Here is a 17,824-nt window from a genome sequence, read left to right as displayed (position 1 = left end):
CTGTGAGGGCCATTCTAGCTCCCGTGCTTTCTGTGGTCAGCGAGGCTGTCATTAGGCCTCGCCTTCTCCTTTTGCCCAATCCTGCTTCCTTCCTCCGTCTTTTCCAGGGGAGGTGCAGATGGCACTCCTTAACAAACATCCTGCCTGTAAACCACCTGTACCAGCTCCTCCCTCCCACTCCTTCCTCGAGACAGTCCTTCAGAGGCAGGAAAGGTGGCCCTGCACCCTAAGCCTCCTCCCTCTGAGCCCCATGACCTTTGGCCTGGTGCTGGCTTCTTGGTGGGCCGCCATCTTGGGCACTTTCCTGGGTGCTTCTGAATCCCAATCCCGGAGGCTGGTGGAGATGGATGGCTGGCTTTCTGGGGCAATCCCCAAACCCTGGGCTTTTCTCATTGATTATGGTGACGGTCACAGACAGATTCCAGCATGGAGGGAAGCATTGCTTACTGCTTCTGCAGGAACTAATTTAGTCAGAAACCCTAACCATAGCAGACAGTACACGGGTGCATTTCATATTTTGCTTTCTAGATCTTCCTTGCACCCAGAGGGGAATGAGCTTATCAGGCAACAGTGAAAACCAATAACTGCTTAAATGCAGTTGCTGAGTCTTGGAAAAATGGCATCAGTCGCCTTTGCAGAGGTCCCTCTGCTGAGGAGGATCTGCTATGAGAAAACGTCATGATAATCCCTTTGCTCAGCATGTGAGAGTTCCTTTATTATTATTTAAATGAAAGCCTGAGGAGTAGAAACTTGGTTAATCAAATTCTTTCAGTGTATCGCAGCACAGCCCTGCCCGTCATAGGCCATCTCTCTGCTTCTGATGGCAAATAGTAGAAATAAACTTGACCTAGTTTAACAACAACAACAAAATCCAGAAGGGAGAATGTATTTTAGGGTATTTCACCAAACCTATAGTCAGAAATGCTCCCAGGACCCAGAAAGGATCAGACACATGATCTGGGATATCTGTCCTGAATTCTGCATCTGTGTATTCGTGTGTGCGTGTGCGTGTGTGCACTTGTGTGAATGTATGTGCGCATGTGTGTCTTTCCCTGGATCAAGTGCCTGGATCAAGTGGCAAATGGCCAATTCTCCATTCCAAGCTTTATATATAAACATTTTAACCACATCAAGATACTAACTAAACTCTCTCTTGGACTCAATCCCAAATTCCTAGGAGATACAAGTTTATTGGCGGGTTTTGGTCACATATTAACTTTCCATGCTATTAGGCAGGGGCACCAGACAGGATCATGCAATCCAAACCTGCAGCCAGGGACCCACCCCTGTGGCTGTGACCAATGGCCCCAAGATGGGCACTCCCAGCCAGCCCTGTAGATTTGAGCCAGGCAGCTTGCTTTGCTGTCTGGCCTAGGGAGTGATGATTCAGCTGCAGACTAAAATAATTACCTGCACGTGAGACGAGCAAGAGCCTGCACTGACATCGGCAACATGTTCCTAAGCTCACCTTATCACAGAACCCTGTGCAGCCCGATTCCACCACAGTGCATCCACCCCAATGGGGGACTAACAAGAACAGTGATGAGCTAGTCTGTGTTTAATAAGAAAGGCTACCACGTGTTGAATAACTTCTAACATACCAGGCGTTATACATACAGCACCTCTCAGCTTCACAAGGAATCTGTCAGGAGATAGCATTATGCGCCCATCTTACAGATCCAGAAAACTGATGCTCAAAGAGGTTAATGAAGTCATCCGAACTCATATTGCTAGAATGAAGTGGGTGGAATTTAGAGTTTGATTATAAATCAGGTTAGTTCTAAAGCCGGTAAGTCTTCCCGGAATGATGATGTGTCACCTTCTAAATAATGACTAGATCACACAAGTGAAACTTTAATAATGTGTAAATTGTATGATTGAGGAATGCTGGGACAGGCTACATGATGCAAAAACCAGTCACTGAAACGTGAAGCATTCTGTCAGTCACCGGCAGCCCGGCCTTCAGTGTGGACTAATTCCCAGTAATTTATGGAATGGGGAGACTTCACTGAATTTGCTCAGTGTTCCCTTTTTGTTCAGTGTTCCCTTCCTAATTGCTTTGAGAATCATCTAGATGCTTGTGTGGCCTTGGTCCAGGCTTATGGTGCAAACCAAGTGACATGGGGCAGGAGTAGGGGCTGAATCTCTGCTTTCAGGGTGTCTGATCGAGGCGAGGAAAGCAGGCCCAGCTGGTGGCCGAGTGTATACCACTCGAGGTGGGGCGTGGGTGTGTGGTGGAAAGAGCACTGAACTCTGGGTCCACATGCCTGACTTCTCGCCCCAGCATCAGCTTTTGACGATGGTGGTGCTCAGGCTGACCCTGACCTCCAGCTTCCTCATCTCCAAGATGGCCTTTTTTTTTTTTTTTTTTTTTGAGACAGAGTTTTGCTCTTGTTGCCCAGGCTAGAGTGCAATGGCGCGATCTTGGCTCACCACACCTCCGCCTCCCGGGTTCAAGCAATTCTCCTGCCTCAGCCTCCTGAGTAGCTGGTATTATAGGTGCCTGCCACTATGCCCGGCTAATTTTTGTATTTTTAGTAGAGACAGGGTTTTGCCATGTTGGCCAGGCTGGTCTCGAACTCCCAACCTCAGGTGATCCGTCCGCCTCGGCCTCCCAAAGTACTGGGGTTACAGGTGTGAGCCACCGCATCTGGCCCAAGATGGCCTTATTAACCTGCCTTGTCTCCCTCTCTGCATTGTACTGACACGGGTTATTAGTCTGTAATAGCAATAGTTACCATGTAATCATCATAGTTCAAATTGACTCCCACTCACTGCAAGCTAAGCACTTTACATTTACTTTCCTCATAACCCTAACAAGTGGATCCCATTTTACAGATGAGGCAACAGAGCCTGAAAGGTGAAATAACATGCCCAGACCGAGTGTGCCTGGACCCAGAGCCCGAACAGAGCACTGCCTCACTGGCTGGGAGAGTGTCTATCACCTGGAAGGTTTTGCTATTATTGTCATGCATGGTCCTAATCCAGGCAGCCCAGGATGTGACCCAGGCAGGGGAACCCGGGTGGGGAACAGATCCTTGGAGCCCTGCCGCCTCTACCTTCCCGGTATCACCAAGGAAACCACAGCTCCTTTGTTGTTGCCATGGCAACCATCTAAACTCTTTCTTTCCCCCAGCTTCACCATGGAGACAGCCAACGGGAAAGAAGTTCCTGAGTGGGAGGCGGTACAGCAGGCAGAGGTGAGAATGCGCCTCCAGGAATCAGGACTGGAAATTCCCACTCCGCTGAGGAATGCAGAGGCATTCCTCAAGCTGCACAGAAGTACATTGTCGAAGCCGGGATGTCCCTGGGGAAACATAGGTTGGAAGAATTGTTTTCTGAATTTATTTCTAGAGGTTGCCTTTCCTGTAGTCAGCCATTGTTCAAACCAAAGGAAATTCCCAAATTTTCATATCTCACAGATGCTGAAAATCTACTCGGCCAGGTCTTTTCCCTGTCTAATTTTGCTTCCAACTCTCTGGATGACATTGGGTAACTCAAGTACATCTCCCCAGGCAAGTGTCAGATGAACCTGACAAGTTACACCAATGGTGTTCAGGTCTCCAGACTTCTAGACCAGGATGAGTTCTTTAAGAAAACAAAAGGTTCCAACCCAGGGTTGCCACACTTTTAAAATTTCTGTTTTTTTTAAACAGAGTCTTGCTCTGTCACCCAGGCTAGAGTGCAGTGGCACATTCTTGGCTCACTGCAGCCTCCACCTCCGAGGTTCAAGCCATCCTCCCACCTCAGCCTCCTGAGGAGCTGGGACTACAGGCACATGCCACTATGCCTAACTAATTTTTGTATTTTTTGTAGAGACAGGGTTTCACAGCCTGTGGCCCAGGCTGGTCTCGAACTCTTGAGTTCAAGCCATCTGCCTGCCTCAGCCTCCCAAAATGCTGAGATTACAGGCACGAGCTGCAATACCCAGCCACCACACTTTTATTTGGGGAGATCAAGATGTCAGAATTGAAAAGTGCATTTAATCTACAGAGGCAGGATGATGTGACCGTTAAGAGCAGGCACAAGGAAATCAGACCTGCCAAGTTCAGGTCCCTACTCTGTGACATGCTGCTGTGTGACTTGTAACAGTTTGATCTCTCCTAGTCTTAGTTTCTTCAGAAGAAAAAGTGGGTTAATAATTGGGCCGGGCTCAGTGGCTCACACCTGTAATCCCAGCACTTTGGGAGACTGAGGCAGGCAGATCACGAGGTCAGGAGTTTGAGACCAGCGTGGTCAACATGGCGAAACCCTGTCACTACCAAAAAACTACAAAAATTAGCTGGGCGTGGTGGTGGGTTCCTGTAATCCCAGCTGCACAGGAGGCTGAGGCAGAAGAATCGCTTGAACCTGGGAGGCGGAGGTTGCAGTGAGCCAAGATCATGCCACTGCATTCCAGCCTGGGTGACAGAGCAAGACTCTGTCTCAGGAAAAAAAAAAAAAAAAAAAATTAGCCGGGCGTGGTGGTGGGCGCCTATAGTTCCAGCTACTTGGGAGGCTGAGGCAGAAGAATCACTTGAACCCAGGAGGCAGAGGTTGCAATGAGCCAAGATCCCGCCACTGCACTTCGGCCTGGGTGACAGAGTGAGACTGTTTCAAAAAAAAAAAAAAAAATTGCGTCTTTTTCTTAAGGTTCTTACGGTGATTGAGATACACTGTGCAAGGCTTTAACACAATGCCCAGAACATGGCAACACTCAATAAATACTAGCAAATGTCACCATCATTATTTCCGTCACTTCACCAAAGAAAAGACATTTTAACAACAAAAATATATATATCTTGGCAGAAATGATACTTTAAATTGTATACATTTAGCTTTAGGAAGTGTCGCTCATTGATTCTGTTTCATCAGGGTGGACCTAAGAATCCCTGGACTCAGTGATCTTGGGGTTCTTTCTGCTCTAAGAGGCAATGCTTTTGGGGTTGTTAACAGCCTTGATTAGCAAAGGAATGTTCATGGCCCATGATTAAAGATAAGTGATAAATCAGATGCCCTTAGTGGCCATCCTGAACTTGGATTAGACTCTGGTTCTGCACAGCAGACCTTTCTTGCAGGGCTGGACTATTTCAGGAAATCAGAACCACAGATATGTAATCCTTCCCTACTCTCCTCCTTGTCTCTGTTGGCGACGTCAGGCTTCAGCCCCACTAGCCGTTAACTGAGGTCCGAGGGTCCTGGCCTGGGATCCGGAGCTCCTAACTGCCTGTTCTGCCTTCCTGCAAAAGCTGGTTGTTTGGGCCAGTTGGTTTTTGGTTTCTGTGCAGCCACTCCCACCCCCACCCCATCTCCCTGACCGCAGGCTGTGGAAGAGTGGGATGTTATGGAACCTTCTCAGCGTATTCAGACAGGCTTCTTCTTGCTATTTAGTCTCCCTCTGGCTTTCTCTGCTGGGATCTGGGTGGCAGAAGCAGCAGGAGGATCAACGAACAGGCTGAGCGCCAAGAAGCCTGAAGATTCCAGAATCTAGCGGGAAAAGCATTCAGAGTCAGAATGAGTAAGCAACTTCATCTCTGGGCCTTTCCTTTTCTGTAAAACAGAGGTAATTCTATCTCCCTCATGGATGTGATAAAATAATACTTTGACTAGTAATAATATTCAGGAGTGGATCTGGGTATTGGGGGCCTGAAGCTTATTCAGTGCGGAGGGTCCTTTTTAAGAAAGAATAATACAAATTTACAAACACATTAAATATAAAAAGGGGTATTTACTTAGGAGAAAAAAATCACAACAAATTACAGTTAAAAAGAAAAACTGGGCCAGGCACAGTGGCTCATGCCTGTAATCCCAAACACTTCAGGAGGTGGAGACGGGATCACTTGAGTCCAGGAGTTCCAGACCAGCCTGGGCAACATGGTGAAACTCCATCTCTACAAAAAATGCAAAAATGAGCTAGGCATGGTGGCACACGCCTGTAGTCCCAGCTACTCAGGAGGCTGAGGTGGGAGGATCACCTGAGCTTGAGAGGTTGAGGCTGCAGTGAGCTATGATTACGCCACTGCGCTCCAGCCTGAGTGACAGAGTGAGATTCTGTCTCAAAAAAAAAAAGAAAAAAGGAAAAAAGAAAAACTGAACAAATACAACTATCACAAAATCTAGAAAAATAATGTACTACATTTTATTATTCGTCTTCTATGCTTCTAATACCTTTTTCCTACATTTTTTGGCTGCGTACATTTTAATAGCTTCTTCCTATGACAATGGTTTTGTGGTAGTATTTTCTGTTTCAATAAAGAGATTATAAAGTTAATTCAGTCTTTTCCTTAGCACAGTTGGTCAAAATCTGATTTTTATTATTGATAGCTTCAACTAGGTATCAATGACAAACAAATTCTCCGCTTGCAATTGCAATTACATATTCATGATTAGAAGCATTTTCTTCAACCTTAGCCTGCCTTGATTCATCCCCCAAAACCCATCCTTTCACAGCCAGAATGCATTTGTTTCAGTGTGACTTTGAGCACTGCACTTTCTGTCATGATGCCTGGTGAGTGGGCACCACAGGCCTCAGGAGGATTTCTAGAAACCACTCCTCCACCAGGATAGCTAGCAACAACTTAATGGAAGTGATTCTGAAATGCATCAGTATATCCCATTTACCCAAATAAAATGAATCTCCAGGCCAGGCCCACTCCTAACAATTGCATAGCCCAGGACAAGACTGGAAAGGAGGTCCCCTCTCCATGTTTTAAAAATAAATTCCTGAAAGTCATCAATCACGCTAACAAACCATTCAATACATTGTGTCCCATCCTTCTACCCTTACAATTTGAAAGGCCAGATTCAAATTTAGAATTCTCAGAATCCTGAGTTCCATCGGGAATGTGTTGTGTGGGGAAAGCTGGCCCTGCCCCCGGGCTGGCTGCCGGTTCTCCTTCTCCAGGAGGAAGCACTTTGTTTGCACCCTGAGGGCTCTCGCGCGTGTGTGGATAGCCCAGGCTCCTGGCTAAGATCGACCATTGCCGTGTACACAGCCTTTTCTGGCAGCCCCTCAGGCCTGGGGTTGCACACCAGAATGTGAGCCGGCCTTTGGGAGGACGTGGGCAGCAGTCCTGACAGGCCCTGGTAGCATGATAGATATTGGCAAGGAATCCTGGGTCTCTGGGCCTGGAGTATCCATCCAGGTCTTCTGATAAGCGGATCCAGGAATGGAATTGGGGATGCAAGAGGTTTCCTGAGGAGAGACATTTTTGAAAGATAAAAAGCGACAGAGGAGGGTTGGTTGGGGAAGGCTTCAGATCACAATGCTGATCTGAAATGTGTCAAGGGCAAAAATGGGCGGGGAGAGCCCCACACTGTCCTGGAGATCATTTACAGGGTGGTCAACCCGATGGGCAGCTCTGCTGCAGACTGTGCATCAGAGGAGTCCTGCACTGGGCATAGAAAGCTCCCGGTGTGCTCACTGCTGGCCGGGCTGCCCGGAGGAGGCTGCAGTGAATTGTGAAGGGGCTTCAGCTGGATGCTGCCTGCTAACTACTCTCCTTGCAGCTGACCAGTAAGTTCCTTCTGGAAGGGAGCTCTGAGCTACACGCCTCTGTGCCTGCCACTGTCCACAATAGCCAGATTGGCTTTGGTAAGCGGCCGTTCATGCTGCTGGGCCCATATGTCATCTCTGCTTCTGCCAGCTCATAGCTCACGGCATATGCTAGCTGACATCCCGTGGCTGAGCTATTCTGCCTACTTGACTATTTAGTGCCCCTTTCGTGACTAATGCTTTCAGGTAGCTGATCTATAATGCAAAGATCGCCATTCTTTATGTCAATTTCCATATATCCATGACCATGCCTCTCCCCCAGACCTCCTTGTCTCTGATCATTCATTCTTCTAGGTTGGCCCCTGACCAGTCTGCCAGGTCAGGTGACAAGGTGAACTCCTGTCACTGCCATGAGTTCAGACTTTTTTCACCTTTGGCAAAGATTCCTTCCACACAAAGTTCATGACCAGGGACAATGCTGGAATCCCCCTGATGGGAAGGGCTTCCCCTGGCCACTGTCTCTAGCGGTCCGTCCCTGAGTGTCACTGTCAGGCAGCTGCTCTCCAGTTTCTGCTTGTTTCTGCACACAGCATCCAGCCAAACCATCTGCAAATTAAATTCGGGCCCTTCCTCCACCCTCAGCCGGCTATAGGAGACCCCTGCTCACTCCCACCGACGGGAAGGCCATGGGGGTGTGCTGAGGGAGGGGTGATGGTGCAGCTGTGGCAGATGACACGGGGTCTGGGACACCTGCTCATACAACTTCCTCGTGCTCCCCCACCCCCAGCTCAGGCTTGATCCCAGGTGAACCTTTTCCATCACTCTATGAGAGCCCAGATCATGCTGGATATTTCTAGATGCATTTTCACTTAGATCCCCTGGGCAACTCTCCCATTCCCATCAGGGCTCAATAACACACCAAGAGCTGCTTTTCGAAAAGCATGTATTCTCTGCTGCAGATGGCATGGCCTTGCTCCAGGTCCCCAGGGGCCTGTGTTGTGATGTTCCCAAGGCGGCTTGTCATTAGCTCTACACTGCATCCTCCTCCACCATTAACACCTCCAGCACTGCAGGGACTGCTGGATCAAATGGCCCAAGCGGCAGGGCTGCCTGCACCACAGCCTGAACCTGCTGCAGGCCCCACTCTGCTCTTGGCCACTCAGAGCCGGCAGCCTTCCATGCCACTTACCAGATAGTCTGGAATAGCCTTCCCAAGTGTGGAGCGTATTGCCTTTAGAACCCAAGGGGCCTATCAGGCATTGTGCCTCCTTCTTTGCAACAGGGGTTGTAAAATGCAGCAATTTGTCTTTTACTTTGGAGAGGATGCCCTGGCATGCCCCTGATCACTTCATCCCTAAAAACTTTATTGATATGCCAGTCTCTGAATCTTCATAGAGTTTCTTCCCCACCCTCCAGGGTACTTTACCAAGTCCTCTACAGGCCAGCTACTTCTTTCTCATCCTGCCGAATTAGAAAGATGTCAGCAATTTCATGGATCAATATGACGCTCTGGGGGATGCCCAAACAATCCAGATCTCTCTAGAGTACCTTAAGACAGAAAGCAAGTGAGTGAGTCAAAGAGCCCTGGGGCAAAACTGTAAAGTGTGTTGTCCGTTCCATGTGAATGCAAAATATTTCTGATTCTCTTTTCTGATCAGGATAAAAAATAACGCACTCATTAAATCCATGGCCGTAGTAATCTGCTGTAGCAAAGATACTACACTGGTCGTGGTAACTGGGGGTATTGCTGTTTGGGTTTGTGGTGGTCCACAGTTCTCTGGGTTCCCTCTGGTTCCTGCAGATTCAATTTCATTTAATCTGGTCGATTAAATGGAAATACGGGGGAGAGCTGCAGCCCTGCCTCCTTGAGTTCCATAAGGGTGGCATTAATCTCTAGCAGTCCCCGGAATGCGATATTGTTTGTATTTTCCTCTCCTGGCTGAGGTTCAGGGTGGGAATAGTATCAAGAGTTTTCACTTGGCTTTCCCCAGTATGATAGCTCTTACTCCACAGGCCAAAAACCCAATGGGGGAGTTTTTCCACTGCCAATGATACATTCGGGGACTGAGAAAATGACCTCAGGATGGATCCAGGGAGGCAGTGGACCCACTCCGCTGGACTTCAGCCGGCACTCGCTTTCTTCCCTGGCTCTTTGCGTGGCCCTACTCTAAGAGATGGGCTGGGAGGATGCTTTGGATCTCTGGATGTCAATGTCAATTCAGCTCTTCAGATAATCCTTCAAATAGCTGAGTACTCCTCTTTCCCCAGCAAAAAGTCACTCTAGTAAATGGTCATAGGTCCTGTTGTTTATCTGAAATCTCTACTTTAAAAACTGTCATGTCACAGGATTCTTTCTCCTGGGTACCCAGCCACCTCTTCTGTCAATGGTTCTCAGTTCTGGAAACTAACTCCAGTCAGGGGCTGTGTCTTATGCCTGTAATCCCAGCTACTCGGGAGGCCGAGGTGGGAGAATCATTTGAGCCCAGGAGATCGAAACCAACCTGGGCAATGTAGTGAGAGCCCGTCTCAAAAAAAGAAAACCAAATAAATAAAATTACATCAAGTAAACTAAAAAGTCATTTTTCAAAAAGCTAATTCCAGTCCAGTTTATACATACGCACATAAATACATACACACACACACAGCAGTCCACATATGGGCCGCCCCTCGCTAGCATTGCTGTAGTCTGTCAACATCTCCCTCACTCTGGAAGTCAAGCCCTGTTGGCTGCCACTCCAGCTTTGCCAGTTGTTACGATGGGTGTGACCCTCTGGCTCCTGGCGATTAAGCACTACCATGTGCCTCTACTGCTTCAGGGCACCCATGAGCAGTCCATGAGCAGCCACAGGGGCTGCGACCTGCAGACCCCCAGAGGCAGAGCTGCCCAAGGCTTTGGGAGCCCACCCCTTCCATCACTGTGCCCTGGATATGAGACATGGAATCAAGGAGATTATTTTGGAGCCTTAAGAGGTAATGGTGCACTGCTGGGTTTCAGACTTGAGTGGGGCCTGTAGCCTCTTTCTTTTGGCCGATTTCTCCCTTTTGGAATGGGAGTATTTACCCAATGCCTGTACCCCCATGGTACGTTGGAAGTAACTAATTGTTTTTGATTGTACAGGTTCATAGGTGGAAGGGACTAACTAGCCTTGTCTCAGATGAGACTTTGGCCTGTGGACTTTTGAGCTAATGCTGGAATGAGTTAAGACTTTGGGGAAGGAACTGTTGAGAAGGCATGATTGGATTTTGCAATGTGAGAAGGACATGAGATTTGGGAGGGGCCGGGGTGGAACGATTCGGTTTGGATCTGTATGGATCTGTGTCTCTATCCATATGTCATGTCAAACTGTAACCCTCAATGTTGGAGGAGGGGCCTGGTGGGAGGCTATTGGATCATGGGGGCAGGTTCTCACGAATGGGTTAGCACCATCTCCCCAGTACGGCCCTCATGATAGAGTTCTCACAAGATCTGGTTGTCTAAAAGTGTGCAGCACCTCCTCCCTCTCTCTCTCTTCCTCCTGCTCTGGCATGTAAGATGTGCCTGCGTCCCCTTCTTCCACCACACGATTGTAAGTTTCCTGGAACCTTCCCAGAAGCTGAGCAGAAGTTGCTATGCTTCCTGTACAGCCTGCAGAACCATAAGCCAATGAAACCTCTTCTCTTTATAAATTACCCAGTCTCAGGTATTTCTTTATAGAAGTATGAGAATGAACTAATGAACCTGGTCTTAAGCCCCACCCTGATCAAGCACCCTCCCTGCCTGGACCCTCCTTAGTGCCCACTAGTCTATGGCAGTCCATTCTTGCAGCACCTTTCAGGGTTCTTGCTTTCCTCCCTTATCAAGCCTAGCCTGTCCCCAGCTGGGTTATGCTGCCACTTAATCCTACTTATTGGCTTTGCAGCCAGGAAAGGATATGGGGGCAGATCCTGAGGGGGGGCCCTGCTATTGTGTAGGGGAGAGACCTCTACAGGGTGGGGAAAGCACCGACTCTTGAGAGAAGTGGCAATCTCTGCCAACTTTGAGGGCTCAGAGGGGTCTTGGGAACCAAAGTCATCAGGGGCATCCACCACTTGGGTCTTCCCATCATCAGAGCAATTTCCCAAGTCAACATCACTGAAATTATAGCAATTGGGTTGCTGTGTCATCCTAGGCACCCTCGGTGCCTCCCAGACCCCCTGGGATGGGGCCCTCACGCTAGCTGATCAAGGTGCCACGCCCTCTCTTATTGCCTGCTTTCTTAGGCCACTTCCAGCATCAATGGTGTCAGGTCAGGTCCTCTGGGTAGAAGAAATGGAGTCAGGAGTGCTGGAGACTGAGTAAGAGGTAAGCCTTGTTAACATGATAGGAGGATGAAGCATGAATGGGCAGAAAAAGACTTCATATCACAATGCCAATCTGAATCTGGGAAAGGAACTAGAGAAGGAGCAGAATAAGCAGGTAGAGGCTCAGAGTGAGATGCCATCTGATGAAACCTGGTCCAACCCAATAGGGAGCTATAGTGAAAGACTACCCATGAGAAGGCTCCCCCACTGGCAGAAATGGCCAGCCACTAGGATTCCTGCTGTGGTCCCTCTTTAGCTGAAGGCTGCCTGGTGGAAGTGTGGCCTTGACTCAGATGCTGTGGCAGATCCTGATGGGGTTCTGGCTGGAGGTCTCAGCTAAATGCAGCCCTTGCCACTGACAGCATGCTTTTTTTTTTTTTCTTTTTTCTTTTTTTGAGGCAGAGTCTCACTCTGTTGCCATGCTGGAGTGCAGTGGCGTGATCTCGACTCACTGCAACATCTGCTTCCCGGGTTCAAGTGATTCTCCTGCCTCAGCCTCCCAAGTAGCTGGGACTACAGATGCACACCACCACGCCTGGCTAACTTTTGTATTTTTAGTAGAGATGGGGTTTCACCATGTTGGCCAGGCTGGTCTCGATCTCCTGACCTTGTGTTCCACCCACCTGGGCCTCACAGAGTGCTGGGATTACAGGCGTGAGCCACTGCGTCCAGTCCCTCATGCTCTTCTTGAAGGAAGTTCTGAGAGGCAGATGCTCATGACTGCCACACCTGGGGAGGAGCCTGGCAGAGGGTAAAGCTCCCTTTGGCCCTGTAGACTCCTTGCCCTTAGGGTAGAAATCCAGGTAGAGAAGGACAAGAGAGGAGCCTTTGAAAGCAGAGGGTGTACACTGCCCTAGTCCAGGCTGAGGATGTTACTGTGTAGACCCAGTTTGACTTCCCCCTGGCTAAAGCCCCAAACAACCACACCACCACCCAACACAAGTACAAGTGTGGTGGAAACAAAGTCTGACTGTAAGACGTGGGCTTCAGGAATTGTTAAAATATTGTATCTTGATTTTTACATATTTTATAAAAACATGCTGGGTCAGGTGTGGTGGCTCACGCCTGTAATCCCAGCACTTTGGGAGGCCCAGGCGGGCAGATCACAAGGTCAGGAGATCGAGACCATCCTGGCTAACACGGTGAAACTCCGTCTCTACTAAAAATACAACAAATTAGATGGGCAGGGTGGCGGGCGCCTGTAGTCTCATCTACTCAGGAGGCTGAGGCAGGAGAATGGCATGAACCCGGAAGGCGGAGGTTGCAGTGAGCCGAGATTGCACCACTGCACTCCAGCCTGGGCAACAGAGCGAGACTCCATCTCAAAAAAAAAAAAAAAAAAGCTAATCTATTGCTTGAGTCCTCCCAAGGTTTGAGAAGGGCCTCTTCCAAGGGAGGTCCTGAAATTTAAGCTGCGTTAGCTTCATGATGATTCCATTTCTGCATTAACTATTGCTATGGTTTTCATATTGGGTAGTTCCTGTAATTTGAGGTCCTTCTTTTTCAGATGGTGGCTGAGGCTTACTACCCCAGGGAAGGGATGCCACTAGAGAAGGCAGGCAACCAAGATGGCAACTCTCAATTTTTGAGCTCCTAATTTTCCGATGGCAGACACAAGAAAAAAAAAATTTTTAAGAAAAAGCATTGGGTTGCAAAAATCTAGGCCTTTGAACTTTAAAGTCCCATCCTTGAAAGCCTTGGAGAATAAAGCTTATGCATAAACAGTAGATTTGGAAACAGAAATATGCCTAATTACCCAGAGCCATTCTTTCAATACCCCAGTGATTGTTTAAATATTCTATAGGCTGGAGTCAATGGCAGGAGGTGGGTGGGAAAGGAGTCAAGAGGGAGGAGAGGAGAAGCAAGAGGGTTGGGTAGATATTGCCACGTGACCCTGAGAGGAGGATTCTGGGTCAAACCCCTAGGGGGTTGTGCGTAATGGAGACTCCAGATCCATTTGGGAATCTGGCTCTAAAGAAGACTTCACCTTGCCTTCTGAGTGGAGCCCCGAAGTGGCAAGACTCATAGAATTCCCCCACCGGTCCACACGAGAGAGAATGAATAGAGAAGGCTGCATGCTGGCTGGACCAAGGCAGCCTCAGGTGACACCGCCGCCACCAACACCACCATGACCACCACCACCACTGCCACCACCATCACCACCACCATCACTACCACCACCACCACGACCACCGCCACCACCATCACGGCCACTGCCACCACCACCGCCACCGCCGCCACCGCCACCACCACCACCACATTATGGATAATAGCCCAATGTTTCCTGAGTTCCCTAGAGGGCTGAAAGAGAATAGGACCTAGAGAGATCGTATAGTTGGGACAGGCACTCATTAATTTGATCCAATGACTAGAGACTAGATGGGAACAAAGATGCCTTGAGAGATGTCAGTTTGCGCGCATAGATAGAAGCAGCTGGTGACTGGGCACTTGGGAAGCCACATGGACACACACAAAGCTCCTGGAAGACATTTTCAAGGGGTTGGGTTGTGCTGGGATCTAGAATTGGCTGAAGAAACCATGAGCTGACATGAAATTTCTGCCACCTATCAGAATGGAGGCTCCATTTAGAAATTAAATTATATACTTAAAAAATATATAAATCCTTCCTTCGTTCCCTCCCTCCCTCCCTCCCTCCCTCCTTCCCTCCCTCCTTCCTTCGATGGAGCTTCACTCTTGTTGCCTAGGCTGGAGTGCAATGGCGCCATCTCAGCTCACTGCAAACTCCACCTCCCGGGTTCAAGAGGTTCTCCTGCCTCAGCCTCCCGAGTAGCTGGGATTACAGGCGAGCAGCCACCATGCCAGGCCAATTTTGTAATTTTAGTAGAGACAGGGTTTCACCATGTTGTTCAGGCTGGTCTCGAACTTCTGACCTCAAGTGATCCGCCCACATTGGCCTCCCAAAGTGCCAGGATTACAGCCATGAGCCACTGCGCCCAGCCAAATGCTTCGTTTCTTATACATCTGAGTTGGCCATCTGAGATTCTGTTTCTACTACACAGGACTATGGGAAGGATTACGCAAAACCACCACATCAATCCCCTGTGCCATGTAATCAGGACACAGCAGATCGTAGCTGGGTATTTTCCATTTTCCTCCGGATCTGCTCTGCACCCTTCTCCACTGGCCCTCGGCTGTGGGAAGCTGACCTCATGGACTGCATGCAATGCGCATAATTGCCCAATGGGAGGCACCAACAGGAAATGGGAGGGGCTGCGAGGAACAGCTATGAGGTATTCACTCTGCGGGTCTGGCAATGGCTGTATTTCTCTCAGTTCCTGCCTGGTGGCCCCCTCCTACAGGCAAAGCTCTCACGGAGGTTCTGCCTGCTCTCTCTGCTCCTCCGGGCGTCGGGGTGGCAGGGCATTTCTGCTCTTGCTGGCCTCAGATGCTTTCCTTCTTGTGTACCCTTAACCTGTGCCCACTTCTGTAAATAGTCCCTTCATTACACTCTCTGGAACCACCTTTTTGGAGAATGCCACTGTTTCCTGAGGGGACCCTGGATGATACAACTATTATTAGTATTACCTTTAGTTTGAGGTCACATCTGATTCTCTGTGTGATCCCGTGGAGTCAGGGAGCCTTTCTGAGCCTCAGTTTCTTAATTTCTTAAATGTGAATCCAATACTCCCAGCTTTCGCTTTCCTACTTCAGAAGGATATTGTGGGAATTAAATGAGTCAATGGAGGTGACAATACTCTGGGGAAAAAAATACAACTGTGACCCTGTTATTAGAATTACTAAAAGTAACAATAGTAATAAGATTGTTCCTGCCCAGAGATCTCTGATCCCTCTCTCTTCACTCCAGCACAATAGCAGTGACTTAGTCTTTGGTCCTTCGCAAAGCTATTGTCCTTTTCTGCAAAGTCCTATGCTGCGGAAAGATGAAACTTTGTGATCAGATACAGCACACAATTCTCAGAGCTGTGGCCACCATCTGACAAATGCCATGGGGGCTCCAGGCTGTGCTGCAGCCCCTCAGAGCAGACCCAGGCCTGCCCTTGCAGCCTCTGGGCTCTGTTTGCTGCTCACAGAGGACTGCTGAGAACCAGCCTGTGGCCCTGGCTACAGCCACTGAGCATCCAGGATCCCTCCCACCTGAGTAGCAGGTGGATAAGGCCTGGCTTAGTGGGAGCCGGTGTGGACTCAGGTTGCTCCAAGCTCCTGGCAGGAAGAAACTTGCTAGTGGGGTATGCATGGCCGGGTGAGCTGGGATAGCCCAGGGTGGAGAGCGAGGACAGTAGCCCTGCTGGGGGCAGTTTCACTTTGCTGTGCCTATTTTAAAAACAAGAGCACGTCCCTTGAGAGCTTCTCCTGCCTCTCCTTCCATACACTTAATCCATCCGGTCCACGATCCCCTCTTCCCAATCTAACCCGCCACCAGGCCTGTCAAGGGAGGAACACCTGGAGTAGCAAAGCTCATCGGTGGCCTCTGAGTGATCAAGATATCTTGCCTGGCCTGGTGGCTCACGCCTATAATCCCAGCACTTTGGGAGGCCAAGGTGGGCAGATCACCTGAGGTCAGGAGTTCAAGACCAGTCTGGCTAACACGGTGAAACCTCATTTCTACTAAAAATACAAAAATTACCTGGGCATGGTGGTATGTGCTTGTAATCCCAGCTACTTGGCAGAATTGCTTGAATCTGGAAGCTAGGGGTTGCGGTGAGCCGAGATTGTGCCACTGCACTCCAGGCCTGGGCAACACAGTAAGACTCTGTCTCAAAAAAAAAAAAAAAAATGTGGGCCCCCAGTTGTTTAAAATCAGGAGTCAGCACCCCTGGAGCTGCAGAAACAATTATCCTGAATCAATTTAGGACTATGTTCTGTTGCATGATGTGGAAAGTTGCCTACAGTGGATTATTTGAACAGGTTTCTCTTTCCTTATTTCTTCTGCCACTTTCCACTTGTAAAAAGGTCTAGAGGTAAGCAGCCCTGAACTGTTGCAGCTACTCAAGAAGGTGTGGCCTTTGCTCTCCCGGCGCTCAGACGACAGCTGACCTCCAGTATGCATCATTCACATCTGAGACACGAAGGAGAGGGAAGGACCAAGGGTGAGGCGCTAAATGAAGAGGCCAGTGAGGTCCATTCCCTTTCAAAAGCTGACCTGAAGTCTCAACCCGGGACATCACTAGCACATCTGGGTCACATGGGCTTCTACGGTCTGGCCTGGGAATCTAGATTCTCAAAGTCTGTTCTAATCCCACACTGAGATCCAGTTGACATTTTTGACATGGACCAGACATCAGATTTGACACGTCTGATTATAGTTGATACAGGGAAATGCCTGTATCAACTATAATCAGACTTATCAAGTCCGGCAATGAGGCTGGACTTTGGAACCTGGGTGGGGTCTGGAGAGGGGGAGAGGAAAGGAGAGAAATGTAGGTGGAGCCACAGTATAACAAGACTGGGGAAAGTTCGGAGACTGAGGGGTACTTTCTGAGGTGGTCCCCTACAGTTTTAAAGTGACGGCTTCCCGGAGTTCCACCTCTGCTGAGAAACCCCTCACCGAGCTTCCCTTTCTGTCTGGTTCTGTTGAACGGAAAATGACGTCTGCTTCCCACTCCCTGAAACTTCTCCTCAGGGTTCCTGTCATTGGCTCAAGCTGTGGGAGAAGGCGTGTGAGACCCAGGCCTTCCGGAGGCTTCCAGAGTTACAGCACTCCCACGGACAGGAGACAGAACTGCCTGTGGAGAATTGCATTATAGCCAAGCGCCAGGATATATATTTATCTGTGCCTGACATTCTCATCTCTTTTTAAAGGAAAAGCCACACATTTGGCCAAAAGATGAAGTGGAAAAAATGTACTGTTGAACAAATATCCAGGATGGTTGCTCAGAATGTATAAAACGATGAACTGTGTGGAAAAATCATGCCTGTGGCAAATTGTCAGCAGGCTATATTTGGGGGTCCGAATGCAAGGCCCCTGCCAACTGAGTTCACATAGCCCCAGTGTTTTTCCACTTCTATTTATAGCGATGCACACATTCACACACAAAAAATGCAGAGGAC

The sequence above is a fragment of the Macaca fascicularis genome, chromosome 13 (assembly GCF_037993035.2).
Source record: "Macaca fascicularis isolate 582-1 chromosome 13, T2T-MFA8v1.1".
In the NCBI taxonomy this organism is placed as follows: Eukaryota; Metazoa; Chordata; class Mammalia; order Primates; family Cercopithecidae; genus Macaca; species Macaca fascicularis.
This window is presented reverse-complemented; position numbering follows the sequence as displayed.